General features: G+C 45.0%; 1 protein-coding gene across 6 annotated transcripts in view; it reads right to left on the bottom strand.

The window, feature by feature from the left end:
• The window catches only part of LOC119953584 (inverted formin-2-like), a 114,936-nt gene extending 102,573 nt beyond the window's left edge, over nt 1–12,363 (bottom strand). For 2 of the 6 annotated variants that reach the window (XM_038778002.1, XM_038777984.1), the window contains exon 1: nt 12,139–12,359. The gene's annotated coding sequence lies outside the window, so the exon portion shown is untranslated. Of the gene's footprint in view, nt 1–12,138 lie in introns of all 6 variants that reach the window. The other 4 variants (XM_038778032.1, XM_038778011.1, XM_038778020.1 and 1 more) reach the window with 4 other exon arrangements.
• Nucleotides 12,364–16,210: the final 3,847 nt, after the last annotated feature.

Raw genomic sequence — 16,210 nt, 5'->3', positions numbered from 1 at the left:
ATGCTCATATTAGAGCCCAGGAGAAAAAGACTAGTCGGATCGAGATGTAAGGGAGAATTAACTCCCATCTTACAAATTATATTTAAGATAAATAAATGCATCCATGTAAGTGGAGCTTACATCAAGCATTGTGTTCTAAAGTTTATTTTTTGTGAACAGACAAAGAGACCCAGGTGATGAATAAGAGTTTATGAACAGTATCACATGGCCAGGAAAAGCTAATAAAGTATCCAGATGTATCCTTGGGACAATTGAATACAAAACCTAAAGGAATACGTGTCTTTCTACAAACATTAGCTAGGTCTCATTAATATACTGTGTCCCATTTTCGTCTCCTCACATGGGTGATACAGAGATTCTGAAATAGATTCAGGGAAGGGACACTGTATTAATAGATAATTTAACAACAGGGCCGATGCAGGGGAATTGGGTGCCCTAAGTCGGGGTTTTTCAAACTGTGGGTTGTGACTCAAGTGTTGGTGTCAGGAGGGTTGCGTAGCCGGTGGAAGCTTTCCCGATTGCGGGAGAAGAGGCAACGGCCGCAAAGGCTTTTAAAGTGAGAGCGCGAGCCATGACTGGCTTTTAAATTGAGAATGCCAGCTGCAACCGGCTTTTAACTAGAGCAAGGCAATCCTCTGGCCAGGAGTGGCGGCAAAAAGCAGGTCATGTGTCCAGTATGTACACTGACAAAATCATGTGCGTCCTGCAAAATCACCCGAGGAACAATTCCTCCATTTTCTAGAAGCAAGCAAGGCCAACAGAACTGTGAAGAACTGAAGATGGATTGTTTTAAATAAAGAAAATACTGAAATGGGGGGGGAAAGCAGTATAAAGATGATTTCTTGCGGTATGGCTTTGTTAATTGTGCCAATATAAATCGGGATGTAAAGCCCATGTGTGTTATATACAGGGGAGTACTGGCAAATGAAAGCTTAAAACCCTCAAAACCTCAAAGGCATTTGAAGATTAAGCATGGTGAGTTTGAGCAAAACCTCTTGATTTTTTTTCAAAGGATGCAGCAAAAATTTAAATCGTCAGCTGAAGTCCTTAACAGAAATGTAACATTGAATGACAAAGCAAGTGAGGTTGTGAGGACCAAACGGGTTCACCTGTCGCATTAAAGGTAAGTAAAAGGTGTGTCGTGAAGGTCGGCCAGCATGGATCGCGAAGTTCGGCTGGCGTGGGGCTGAAGGCCAGCTGATTGGTAAAAGTGGGTCCTGGGGAAAAAAGGTTTGACAAACCCTGCCCTAAGCAAACCTTCAGTCTTGATTCCCCCACCCCCCACTAGTAACTTTAAAAAATTAATATTGCGTAGTAGTATGAATAAAAAGGCTGCATTTCAATTTACAGATTTATTTTACAACAAGGTGAAATATATCTACTTTAATAAACTTGCAAAGCAGTACCGATATTTTCCACACAAAACGTTTTTAAAAATCTACTCGTTCTTTAATCCATGGTATTTTTGGCTTTGTTTTATTTGTGAAATTAGATCAAATAACCATTTGTAAAATGGAATGTTCTTTTCTAATTTTTACATCCCTGCTGCTCCCAGCCACTTGAATTGACGCGTGAAACAATGTTTTCCACACTACTGAGCTACAGGAATTCGATGAGAGCTTGATTGTTTTATTTCCCCCACAAGCTCTGACTCCACAACACAACAGAGTTTGGATTTCCACATCAGCGAAGCTTCTCCAATCAATAATACCCAAAATAAAAATGTGAACTTTAATCGCACGTGTCATCGTTCAGGTTCATAAGGTGTCTGGAGTTTAGGTGTCTGCCTAGTAGGTTGGGCTGATTCTAGGAATTAACGGAGGAGGAAAATAATGTAATTATTTCTTAACCCTGGCGGTTGTTCAGACTTGGTGTAATTATTTGACTCATATTTCATGTGAAACTCTATGGGTATGAGTCAGTACCACAAGCCTGAGGCTTCGGGCGGGGGGTGGTCACACTTGGCAAGGGAGCCCAACAGTGGAGATCAGACACAAGAAGTCAAGCGCAGGCTTTGAAGCCTCAGGACTCTTATCTCAGGGGTTCTGCTCGAAGAAGAAAACTGTCTCAAGTAAGTTCCTGAGGATCACCTTGAAGGACAAGAAACAGCTAGTTAGACCATAGAAATTATAGAATAGTTTCTGCACAGAAGAAGGCCATTTGGCCCATCTTGTCCATGCCAGTCCGAGGACACCCAGTGCCCTTTTTTAATCCTACCCTCCTGCACCCGGCCCATAGCCCTGTAGCTTAGAGCATTTAAGGTGCAGGTCTAGGTACTTTCTAAAAGAGTTTTGGGTCTCTCCCTCCACCACCAACTGGACCAGCAAATTCCAGACATCCACTGCGTAAAAACATTCTTCCTCATGTCCCCTCCCCTCTACACCTTCTGCCTCTTATCTTGAATCTATGGCCCCTGGTTCTAGAATTCTCCACCAAGGGAAACAATTTTATCCTGTCCACTCTATCGCTTCCACTCTCCCAGCTTTGATTCTATTGTGCAAGATGGATTAAAGATTGTGCACTGAAATGTGTGGAACCTCTGCATCAGTCCTGCATTAACTGAGAGGTTTGCACAGCAATTTGCAACTCCCATGAGGGGCAATGGCCATCAAGTCTTGGAGGAACCAAGAACTTGGGGTGACATCTTTCAAAGTCTGAAAAATCTAAAAAATCTAAGGTCTTCCCTCATGCTGTTCCATGGGACTGCAGGTGCAACTCTGATGGACAAAAAAAAACCCATAACCGCCGTTTGTACAGCCATGTGCTGCCTCTCATTTCCTCTTTTTATCCTCGTGCTCTTCTGTCTTGTCAGAGTATAGGTCTGTCATAGGGAACCTCGTGGTAGGGACCCGATGACTAAAGATGGGGAAGAGATTTCCCAGCTAAACATTACTGCCTTTGCGGAACCCCTTATTGGCAGCGTGGCACAAAGTTCACCAGTTTGTTCCCCCCTCGGGGGATGCTCGGAAAATTCCAATCATAAAACCATTGCACGTGGGAGCAGAAGCAGGCCATTTGGCCCAACGTGTCTGCTCCACCATTCAATGAGATCATGACTGATCTGACATGATAATCCGAGTTTGTGGACACTTCAAAACAACTTGGGGTTGGCAAGTTCGGCAAAGTAACCAATGCTTCTCAAGTTTTTTAATAAGTTGTGGTTATAATATTAGCAGACATTTCTGACAGATCAAAAGCATACTGAACTGGCCTGTGAGTTAAGGCAGTCACAATTTAAGCCTGGGCCAGTGTGTGCCTTTTACACTCTCCCACTGCCATGCCTGACTGAAACCCATTGGACTTAGAATTGGCCCCTGCAGAGGGGAAAAATGTGGGGAGGAAAAAGAAATCCTCCACTCAGAACCTTGATGATCACAAATATTCTGAAAAAATATAAGATAAATTATTTTACTTTAGCAGTGTTCTCAATTAAGTCTTTCTCACTCATCCAATTTGTATTTGCAGAAGAAAAATCATCAACTTATTCCTGGGCTGACTAACTTTACAACCAAATATTTGTCATTGTACTACATTTGTACATTGTTACTTTGACAAAGGTAATTGTTCTTCAGTATAACAAAGATTAACTTGCACAGATAGTAGAAAGGTCACATATAGAGGGTCAGTGTAACTGAATATATATTATGACTCGCTGCTTTTTCACTGGCTTTAAGGTCCTCTTAAAAAGTTTCCTTTTGTCTCGGCATCTAATTTTTATCTGATTTGGCTTCACTTTTATCTGATTTGGCTTCTGTTAAGTTATCGTTGAATCATCAAATCCCCACAGTGCAGAATGAGGCCATTCGGCCCATCGTGTCTACACCGACCCCTGAAACAGCACCCCACCCAGGCCCAAACGCCACACCATCCCTGTAACTCCACCTAGGGCCAATTTGGCATAGCCAATGCATCTAACCTGCACATCTTTGGAATGTGGGAGGAAACCGGAGCACCCGGAGGGAACCCATACAGACATGGGGAGAAAGTGCAAACTACACACACCCGAGGTTGGAATGGAACCCAGGTCTCTGGCTCTGTGAGGCAGCAGTGCTACGTTTTCAGACTTTCCATGTCAAAGGCTCTGTATAAATGCAAGTTTGTTTTATTACGGTTTCAACTGCGAAGGCTGAAGCTTTAAAATATAATGAGCAGCAAACTTGTGTATTATTTCATTGTTAAATATCCTAGGTAGCTGCAATATTGAAGCCACTGACCTTTTCAGCAAGTGTAAGCTAGAATTCACATCTCATTTAGGACATGTTCTGAAAAGTATGAGTAAAATCTGGAACACATTCCTGTATTGCTGAATAAATCTTGTCAAGGAGCAGCTCCAGCTCTTGAGTCAGACTGTTGCAGTATAAGCTATGAACATCTGCAAAAATCCAGGTACTTAAAAAAAAAAAAATCATTTATGGGATGCGTCAGTCACTGGCTCGGCCAACATTTATTGTCCATCCCTAGTTGTCCTTTAGAAGTGCTGGTGAGCTGCCTTCTTGAACCGCTGCAGTCCTTGAGGTGTATGTACATCCACAGTGCTGTTAGGGAGGGCGTTCCAGGATTTTGACCCAGTGACAAGTGATGGAACGGCGATATATTTCCAAGTCGGTGTGGTGAGTGATTTGGAGGGAAACCTCCAGGTGGTGGGGTTCCCTGGTATCTGCTGCTCTTGCCGTTCTAGATGGTAGTGGTCATGGGTTTGGAAGGTGCTGCCGAAGGGACCTTGGTGAGTTACTGAAGTGCATCTTATAGATGGTACACACACCTGCTATTGTTCGTCGGTGGTGGAGGGATTGAATCTTTGTGGAAGGGATAGCAATCGAGTGGGCTTCCTTGTTCTGGATGATGCCATGCTTCAGTGTTGTTGGAGCTGCACCCATCCAGACAAATGGAGAATATTCCATTACAGTCCTGACTTGTGCCTTGTTGATGGTGGACAGGCTTTGGGTAGTCAGGAGGTGTAGGATTCCTAGCCTTTGACCTGCTCTGGTTGCCACAGTATTAATGTGACTAGTCCAGTTCAGTTTCTGATCAAAGGCAACCCCCAGGTTGTTGACTATAGGACCAGCGATGGTAATGCCATTGAATATCAAGGGGCGATAGCTAGATCCTTTCTTGTAGAAGGTAGTCGTTGCGTGGCACTTGTTTTTAAAAAAATATTTTTATTCAAACTTTTCAATAATTTTCAACCAAACACCCCAAACAGAAAAAGAAGTAAAACATAAAACAAGCAAAGATTATACATGGGGTCTCCAACAAAATACAATAGCCCCCATTTAACAAATAAACACGCCAGTAAGGAAAACGCCCCACTCTAATCTAGACCAAAAAAGAAAAAAAAAAACAACCCCACCCCGGGTTGCTGCTGCTGTTGGCCTCCACCTAACGTTCCGCTAGAAAGTCTAGGAACGGTTGCCACCGCCTGGAGAACCCCTGCACAGACCCTCGCAAGGCAAACTTTATCCCTTTCCAGCTTGATGAACCCTGCCATATCGTTAATCCAAGCTTCCACGCTTGGGGGCTTTGCATCCCTCCACATTAGTAGGATCCTCCGCCGAGCTACCAGGGACGCAAAGGCCAGAACACCGGCCTCTTTCGGCTCCCGCACTCCTGGCTCGTCTGATACCCCAAATAATGCTATCCCCCAGCTCGGCTTGACCCGGGTGTTCACCACTTTGGACACAGTCCTCGCAAAGCCCCTCCAGAACCCCTCCAGCGACGGGCATGTCCAAAACATATGGGCGTGATTTGCTGGGCTCCCCGAGCACCTCGCACACCTGTCCTCCACTCCAAAAAACCTACTCATCCTCGTCCCCGTCAGATGCGCCCTATGAACAACTTTGAACTGTATTAGGCTGAGCCTGGCGCAAGAGGAGGAGGAATTAACCCTACTCAGGGCATCAGCCCACAGATCCTCATCCAGCTCCTCATTGCATGGCACTTGTGATGCCAATGTAACTTGCCAATTGTCAGCCCAAGCCTGGATATTGTCCAGGTCTTGCTGCATTTGGACATGGGTTGCTTCATTTTCAGAGGAGTCGCGAATGGTGCTGAACACTGTGCAATCACCTGCCTACTTATGACCTTATGATGGAAGGGAGGTCATTGATGAAGCAGCTGAAGATGATGGGGCCTAGGCTACTATCCTAAGGAACTCCTGCAGTGATATCCTGGAGCCCAACCACCACAACCGTCTTCCTTTGTGCCAGGTATGACTCCAACTAGTGGAGAGTTTCGCCCTGATTCCTATTGACTCCAGTTTTACTCTGGCTCCTCGATGCCGTACCCGGTCAGATGCTGCCTTGATGTCAAAGGCAGTCACTCTCACCTCCTCTCTGGCATTCAGCTCTTTTATCCATGTTTAAACCTAGGCTGTAATGAGGTCAGGAGCTGAGTGACCCTGGCGGAACCCAAACTGAGCATCTCTGAGCAGTTTATAGCTGAGTAAGTGCCGCTTGATTGCATTTGATTATTCCTTCCATCACTTTGCTGATGATGGAGAGTAGACAGATAGGGCAGTAATTGGCTGGGTTGGATTTGTCCTTTTTTTTGTATACAGAACACACCTGGGCAATTTTCCACATTGCTGGGTATGTGCCAGTGTTGTAGTTGTACTGGAACAGCTTGCTAGGGGTGCGACATGTACTATAGCCGGGATATTGTCAGGGCCCATAGCCTTTGCAGTATCCATTGCCTTTCGCGTTTCTTGATATCACGCGGAGTGAATCGTATTGGCTGAAGACTGACACCTGTGATGCTGAGGACCTCCAGTGGAGACCGAGATGGATCATCCACTTGGCACCACTGGCTGAAGATTTTTTGCAAATGCCTCAGCCTTGTCTTTTGCACAAATGTGCTGGGCTCCTCCATCATTGAGGTTGGGGATATTTGTGGGGTCTCCTCCTCCAGTGAGTTGTTTAATTGTCCACCAGCATTCACTGCTGGTTGCGGCAGGACTGCAGAGCTTAGATCCGATGCGTTGGTTGTGGAATCGCATATCTCTGTCTATTACTTCCAGGGCTTATGCTGTTTGGCACACAAATAGTCCTGTGTTGTAGCTTCACCAGGTTGACATGTCATTTTTAGGTATGCTTGGTGTTGCTCCTGACATGCTCTCCTGCCTGCTTCATTGAACAGACAAGTTAGTACGTCAGGTGTTAACTTGTCAGTTCCTTGACTGGTGCCATAAATATGTATAGAATTTCCTCTTACATTTCTGGTTTCCAACATTTCCAGTCACTTTTTGTTGGTTTTTGTTTGTTCTAGCATAGTGCTGAGTGAATGCCTTACTCGGTCAGAGGTTAACTGGTCTCCCTCCCTCATCTAGTGGTACAGATGGACTTTAAAGAGAGTTTGAAGAGGAGCAGTGACTTCCCGTTAGTACCTGGCTGATATTCTTCCAAACAATGGGCACCAAGAGCAGATTAATGAACACCCTGTGGGAGATTGTCGGCGCAGGCAAGCCAAATAAGCAGCACTGGGGCATGGACAGTGTGGTTGCGAGGAAAAAAACCTCTCCTATTAATGGATCAAGAAGAAGAGAGCACAGATTTAGGGTCATTGGCAAAAGAAGCAAAGGCAACATGCGAGGAAAAACCTTTTCCCCCCAGTGAGTGGTTAGGATCTGGAATGCGCTGTCTTGAGAATGTGGTGGAGGCAGTTTCAATCGAGGCATTCAAGAGGGAACTGGATTGTCAACTGAAAAGAAAGAATGTGCAGCGCTGTAGGGAGTTAGCACCAGGTAAATTCCTCCTCCAGAGACCCAGCACAGACATGATAGGCCAAATGGCCTCCTTCTGTGCCGTAACAATTCTGTGATTCTATGATTTCAAAAAGGAGTTTGTTTATGATGGTCTTTGAAATGGTTATTTGCTTTATGCATACAATTTTTCTTTAACTGACAGGATAGGGTCACTGTTGTCCACAAGCTGTACCGTCCTGCAACTTAAATTTGAATATGGCCGCGGCATCGCAAAACAATTACTCCCGTGAACATGAAGTCAACCAAAGAAACCATCCGAGAGCACCAAATCCCATAGTGCTCCAAAATGGAAATGTATGGAGAAGCTAACCAGAACCACAACAGAACAGAAAGAGGCCAGTCGGCCCATCGAGTGTGCACTGGCTCTCTGAAAGAAAATTCTCCCTAATCCCACTTCCCTGCCCTACTCCTAGAATCTTGCAAATCCTTTTTTTTTCAGATAGCAAACCCAATTTCTTTTTGATTGAACTTGCCTCCCACCACCCTCTCAAAAAGTTTATTTCAGATTCCATCCGCTATTGAAGTGAAATTGTTTTTCCTCACATCACATTTTACTCCTTTTGCCAATTATTTTGAATCTGTGCCCTCTAGTTCTTAATGCTGTCTTAAGTAGGAACAGTTTCTCACTATACTCTGTCCATACCCCTCAGGATATTGAATACCTCCATTACGTCTCCTGGCTGCCTCCTTTTCTCTGATCCTCTTCAATCTATCCCCATAGCTACAGATCATTATCCCTGCAATTATTCCCATGAATCTCTTCTCTGCCCCCTCCAATGGTTTCACATCCATCCTCGAGTATCGCACCCAGAACTGGATGCAGTATTCTAGATGAGTCCTGACTAGTGATTTATACAAGTTCAATATGACCTCCTTACCCTTGTACTCCATGTCCCTATTGATAAAGCCTAAGGTACTGTTTTATTAACTGCTCTATCACAGGTCCTGCCATCTTCAATAACTTGCGTACATATACAACGTGGTCCCTCTGTTCCTGCATCTGAGTTAGAGTTTCTCCCTCTATTTTATGCTGTCTCTCCATATTCTTCCTGCCCAAGTCCATCACCTCACACTTTTTTCTGCATTGAACATCATCTGCCACATGTCTGCCAAATCCACCAACATGTCTATGTCCTTTTGAAGTCCAAGTCCATGCTCATTACAGTTGACAATGTTTCCAATCTTGGTATCATCTGCAAATTTTGAATTCATGCCCTGGCACCACAGTAGCTATCTAGGTTATTTAACAATTAAATAATATATTATTATATATATATATATATATATATATATATATCAGGATGAGCAACATTGACCTCTGGGAACTCCACTATAAACTTTCTCCCAATCTGAAAACCAACCATTTGTCACTACTCTCTGTTTCCTGTCACTCAACCAATTTCTTGTCCAAGTGCCTACTTTCCCTTTCATTCCATGAGCTAGAATTTTGCTCACAAGTCTGTTGTGGGGCACTGTATCAAATACCTTTTGAAAATCTATATACACCACAGCAACACCATTGCCCTTATCAACCTTCTCTGTGACCTCAAAAACTCCGGCAATTAAGTTAAACATGAGTTTCGCTCAATAGATTTATGTTGGCTTTCTTTAATTAAACTAGTTGTCTTGCTTACTATTGATTTTGTCCCAAACTATAGCTTCCAGAAGTTTCCCTATCACCAAAGTCATACCGACTTTACCCTTGCATCTCTTTTTGAACAAGGATGTAACACTCTCAATTTTCCAGTCCTCTGGCACCACCCCTGTGTCTAAAGAAGACCAGAAAATTCTGACTGTTGCCCCTGTAATTACCACTCTCACTTCGCTCAGTACCCTTGGATGCAACTCATCCAGTTCTGACACCTTTATAAATTTTAAGTAATGATAGCCTTTCTAACACCTTCTCCTTCTCAATTGTATATTCCTTTGTAAAGACAGATGCAAAGTACTTGTTTAATACTTCTGCTATTTCTCCTGCCTTCCATGTACAAGTCCCCTTTTTTATAATCCCTAATTGACCCCACTGTTTCTTCTACCACCCTTTTATTATTTATATGTTTCTGGAAGATCTTGAGATTCCCTTTAATGTTAGCTGCCAGTCTCTTTTCATGCTCTTTCCTAGATTTCCTTATTAATCTTTTCACTTCCCCTCTGGTCCTTTTTTATATTAAGTCTGATTTTCGATTGCATTTTTCATCTGATATCTATTGTAAGCACACTTCTCCCTTTTCATCTTCACCTCTATCTCCCTCGTCATCTGACGGCACCACATCAGTCACCTACAATATGTTCTGTCTGATAGTCAGTCGCATCAACTTCAACAGTCAGAAAATGAAATGCTGTATCCTCAACCCATGTCCAATTTCACACCTGTAGTGTAGACGGTGTCACCATATCCAGTATTGGACCAGAGGTATAATGGTCAGAGAATTTGATCATTTCTGACTGTACTTTCAAACCTTTTAACAAATTGGTCTTTTCCGTAATCAGATACTTATCTGCTTCTATTTTATTCACCTGAGGAAGGAGCAGTGCTCCGAAATCTAGTGTTTGAAACGGACATGTTGGACTTTAACTTGGTGTTGTAAGACTTACTGTTCTATTTTAAATGAACTACTTTGATATAACATCACCTCTGGAAGTTACACTGCAATATCTATTACTTTTGTGTCGATGTGAGGGAAGGACCCATTACTACATCTGTCCAAATATAGGAAATCTAGATCACTATTTGCAGAACAATGGAACATTTCTACTAGAGTGTTATAGTGATGTGGCACTCTACTTTTGGAGTCAAAAGTTTTGGGATCCAGCATTTGAGCACATTAACTCGGTTATAATTTCCCTGGGGCATTGAGGGGGTGTGCATCACGGTTGGCATGCCATATTTCAAATTAGATATTAACCTTGTCCACCTAGATGGCTAAATGGATAGTTTCAAAAATGTATCTTTTTCAGAGTGGAATAAAAAATATTTGCATCCTAGTGCATAACTATTGGAAGAAGGTTGCTTTGCTATACAAAGGCGTATCCCTGCCACGCCTGTGTTAACCTCTAAGTTAGTCAGCTGTGTGAGCAGAGTTTAAACAATAGTGCACAGTGTTTCATGTTCCTTGAGATCTTGACGTCTGCGTCATATTGGCTGAATTAACAAATTGCACACACAACACATTCCTTTCCTCACCAATTAATGTCATTCAGCATCATCAATTTCTCACAATCCAGATGGTGAGGATTTATTCAATCAGTCCTCGTTCGACAATGGTTCAAAAGTGAACCTTCTGTCAACCTTACTTCACCAATACACTTTTTTTAAAATGAGCAAGCCATATGAAAACTACTTCAGATAATCTTTCTTCGTCAAAAGCAGGAACCCAATCTTTTCTGAATGAAGTTGGACAGGCTTTGTTATCAAACAGGGGAAGTGACGGGGCAGAAATAAATATCATTCTGAACTGACTTTGATGGACTGCTGCAGACTGGAGGTTCTTATCGTGCACACCCATACACACTTGAGGAATTTAAGCTATAATTGTGGCTAACAGCTTAATCATACCAGCTCCAGAGTGACCTGAACAGTTAAGAATTCCTAGTGCTGGGCGGAACCACAACCTGCATATCCTGTTACATCATTATTTTTCGAGTTATTTATCAGAAATGCATACTTTCAATGCCGTAAATTTATGACGTTGCTGTATTCCTAATGACAACTTCATTTCAATCTTTTGACATGTGTTTCGGGTGCGCAAAATAATTAAATTGCCCAAGTTAACTCAGTCCATTTGGTAGCACTCTAAATTTGAGAGTCAAAAAGTTGAGGATCCAGTATTTGAGCACATAAACTAGGTTAACATTTCCCTGGGGGCATTGAGGGTGAGCAGCACTGTTGGGCAGGCCATGTTTCAAATCGGATGTTAACCTTGTCCACTTGTGGACTTAACTAGTATGTCAATATTTGAAGAACATCAGAGCATTCTTATCATACAATGGCCAACATTTTAACTAGCCCGTACGGAGTGCCAATTTTACATCATTTAATTTCCCACTTATAATGTGAGTTATATGTAAATGGCCTGCAGTAAGTCAAAGGTCTGCACTGCTTCAAAAAAAGTCACTTGTAGGGTGTGGTATAATTGTTGGTGAAGTGCTGTATAAAGCATTCTTCTTTCTGTGGATATAAAGGGAAGCATCAGCCCAGTTTTGGAAGATTTCCAAGAAAAGAACCCTATTGTAACATGCTGTGGAACTATTCAAAGTAACTGTACAATCTTATCCCAAGACGACTTGGGAGTAAATGAGCATTAAAACAGAGTCACAACTAAACATTTTCTTTAGAGTTCAGCAACGCATATAGAATGCAACCAGGTTCAGCTACTTACCAATAAATGCTAATTATGCAGGTGACAGGCGTTAGTTTTCTGAAAAGAACCCAAGTTCCATGTCGTTTCTTCAGAGTTGTTTGTCCAGCTTCAGTGCACTATCCCAAGCAGCCAACTCCGTACAGCAGGGCTCTTTTCCAATCTGCATTGCTCATCAGGGGTGTAGCCATTTGGCTCCACCTCCCCACACTGTAAGCTCTGAGCACTGAACAAGAATGCTTCTTTCAGAGTTGAAAGCCTGCTGTGTAAAGTGGCGTTTTGGCCTCGACTGCAGCCAGCCCAAATCCATAATAATGTATTATGCAACCAGACCATTTTTATAATGAAGCCTTGCTTTTGAGGAGTCAAATTTCACAGTGGGTGGGGGGTGGGGTGGTGGGTGGGTGGGGGAGGGGGGGGGGGGGGGGGGGGGCAGGCATTCAAAACATAAATTCCAATTGGTCATATGACATTTTTTTGTGCTGACATTCTGATCTCTCTGGGGACTTGGAAATGTTAGGTTACTGTTTCCTGTGGGAAAGGGGAAACCTGATGATGAGTGTTATCCTTTTGTGGTGAATGTGTAACCACTATAAATTCACACTGTACATTACCGTGTCCCTGTGGGCTCTATCTGTGAGCCGTTGCGCAGCTCTGCACACAGGGGGAGATGAGGAGCATGTACAGGGCTCCGCCCCCAGCAGGAAGTATAAGTGCTGCGGTCCTGCGAGTCCGCCTTCAGTTCAGCATAGTCGCAGGCAGGCTCAGTTGTAAGCCGATTAAAGCCACAGTTTACTTCAACTCGTGTCTCTGAATGAATTGATGGTCGCATCACCTTTCTGCTGTGTTTTAAGGTTTTACAGAGGCTTTCAGAAAAACATAGTACATGCAAAAAATTCTATATTTAAGAGAGCAAGTATGAGATGATTCTGGCATGAATCCTAATTCTTCATGCCCAATTTAGAATTAAAATGTAGACATATCATGAAACACCTAAATTGAGGAGCGCATCCTAAGAAAGAAGCACTTGTAGTTGAAGCATGCACTTGTAGAATGGACACAAGTGTGAAGCCAAAGGTGCTGACAGCTGGGACTATCACTTTGAAGTTCAGTACCCTAGGAGATAGTCAGCGAGATTTTTAGTTGCAAAGAACTGCAGAAACATAGATTTTGTAGACTGTCAATGACCTTGCTTCAAATCTCACAAGAGGTGAAACTATCTACACGGCGATACCAGATTTCTCAAACGTCTTTAACAACTCCTGAAAAGCCCTTATCCAAACTTCACCATTATGGAGTCAACAGCATAATATTAAATTGGATCAGGCACTCCCTTGCCAACAGAAGACAAAGTGTGATGTGATGGGGAATCATCCTCTCTTGGGAATTTCCGCTTTGGACTGCCCCTAGGAACTGTGCTGGGAACTTTACTCTTCTTGACATACATGCACACCCTTCCCAGCAAGGTTTAAAAAAAAAAACAGGATGCAACTATTTGTAGAAGGCTGTCATTTATACATCAGGGAACACCTAAGACCACTGGCGCGTTTTACCGGCCGCATCCCACCGGAATGGGATACGGCCAGTAGATCCCGTGAGAAGCCTCTTCCAGGATCCCCAATGAGATCTCATGAGATGTTGCGATCTGGATCCTGCCCACAATGGGCCACTTAACTCTGCCGACGCCACATTGAACCAATGCTTGGGATCTACTGGCCTCACCGAGGAGGCCCCAGCCGGCTGCAGTTCAGCACTGGTCCCCACAGTGGTCCCAACATATGAAGACGAGGTGGAACAGGACTTTTGGGGGGGGTGGGGGGGTCTCCCAGGTGACTGGAGGCCTCCTGGTGGTTCTTTGTTTGGGAAGGGTGGCACCCTGGCACTGCTGATATCACCTGGTATCCTGACAGTGCCACCTGTGTCCCGGCAGTGCCATCTGGGTGCCAGCTTAGCACTGTCAGTGTGTCCAGTGTGGTGTTGTGCATAAGCAATCATGTATATAGTGATAGACAAGTCCTCCAACCAGCAGGTGGTAGTAGAGAACAACCACATGACGCCGTTACCTTGGGGAGTTGGTAGAGGGTCTGCACAGTGGATAGTCACAATTTGTAATAGCTCTTAGATTATTTATAAAAATTAGCAATTTCTGATAGTCTTATGTTTATCTAACTCACACAATTGGTCAACAATAAAATTTTTACTAGTCAAGAACAAGGGCCGGAGAATCGGCGGGGGGCAGCGTGAATCCCGCCCCGACGCCGCCCGGCGGATTCTCCGGTGCCGGTTTTTCAGCGGGGGTGGGAATCGCGTTGCGCCGGTCAGGAGCCATTGGCAGCGCCACCCCCCCCCCCCCCCCCCCCCCCAAGCGATTCTCCACGGTGGGCCGAGTGGCCACCCGTTTCCACCCAGTCCCGCCGGCGTAAATCAAACTAGGTCCTTACCAGAGGGACCTGGCTCTGCGGGCGGCCTGGGGGGGGGGGGGGGAGCGTGGGGGGATCTGGCCTGGGGGGGGGGGGATCTGGCCTGGGGGGCCCCCCACGGTGGCCTGGCCCGCGATCGGGGCCCACCGATCTGCGGGCGGACCTGTGCCATGGGGGCACTCTTTCCCTCCACGCATTCAAGGCCAAAAAATACCACATGATGCATATTGCTAACAAAAAAGATGCACCAACAGATAGATTTAAGTTCTGTAATCAAATTCTCCAACAGGTAGATCCACAATCGAATCTGAAGGTTTATGTTCAAGCAACCTTCACTGAAGATTCCACATACAGCAGGTAGCATCCAAGTCAAACTTGGGTCTTGGATTTCTGAAGAGAAATTTGGGGTATCGGATCACAAATATATCAGAATCACAGCTTACCAAGACATTGGTTCATCCAGTCCGGGTGTATGCAAGCTGTGTGTGGGATCCTTATCTGCTGAGAAATATAAATAAGATTGAAATGATCCACAGACATGCTGATCGATTCTGCATGAATCAGTATGGGAAATACACCAGTGTCACATCCTTCTTCAAAGATTTGGAATGGGTATCACTATAGCAATGGTGGGCAACCTGCAGGCCAGGGCCCACATGCGGCGCATCTGGGTTCTGAGTGCGGCCCATGGGACATTTTGTTGTCCATCACCCACGCGCAGGGTTGTAAAAGTCTGCTGATTTCCATCTGCATAGCTTTTTCCCTATCGCTGTGACTGAATACGTAAAACAAGGGCGGGTGCAGTAAGGTGCATGCTGATTGTGCACAAACTGACTGTGAGAGCCGTGCGCTCCTGTGTCTAAAGTGTAAATGTTTATTTTGTTTTTATCATTTGAAGTTGATAGTTCTATTAATATATAAATGATTAAACATTTTCTACAACTCGTTATGAAATATTTGGCATGTATTAAATATATTTAATCTTATTCATGGGGTCATGCTTAGTGAACAAACCTGGGGCGGCATTCTCCCCTACCCGGCGTGACGGAGGGTCCCGGAGTAGGGGAGTGGCGCCAACCACTCAAGGGTCGGGCCTCCCCAAAGGTGGGGAATTCTTCCCACCTTTGGGGGCCAGCCCCGCGCCGGAGCGGTTAGCACCAGAAGACTGGTGCAAACACCTGGCGCCCCCGGCCGCAGGGCTGGCCGAAAGGCTTTTGCCGGTCGGCACATGCGCCGGCAGTGACGTCAGCGGCACTATGTGGAACATAGTGCACCCAGGGCACTGGCCCGGCCCCTGATCGGGGGGATCCGATTGCGGACCAGGCCACCGTGGGGGCACCCCCGGGGTCCGATCGCCCCCCCCAGGACCCCGGGGGCCTGCTCGCGCCGCTGTGCCCGCCGTTCCAGAGGTGGTTTCAACCTCGGCGGCGGGAGAGGCCTCCCAGCAGTGGCGGGACCTCGGCCCATCCGGGCCGGAGAATCGCCCCCTGCTGGGGGGTCGGAGAATTTCGCCCCTGATTTCAATCTTGTGGCCCACTGAGAAGAAGGAGGGGCAACTCTTGCAGCCCACTCACTAGCCAAGGTCGCCCATTATTGACCTACAGCAAAGGAGGGAAAAATACAGACTGACCATGTTCTATAAATTATGGTGGGGTCTTGGGGAGTGAACTCTG

Source organism: Scyliorhinus canicula, chromosome 2, assembly GCF_902713615.1.
Source record: "Scyliorhinus canicula chromosome 2, sScyCan1.1, whole genome shotgun sequence".
NCBI classification, from domain to species: domain Eukaryota; kingdom Metazoa; phylum Chordata; class Chondrichthyes; order Carcharhiniformes; family Scyliorhinidae; genus Scyliorhinus; species Scyliorhinus canicula.
Note: the sequence above shows the minus strand (reverse complement) of the source record. Positions and strands in the feature narration are given on the sequence as shown.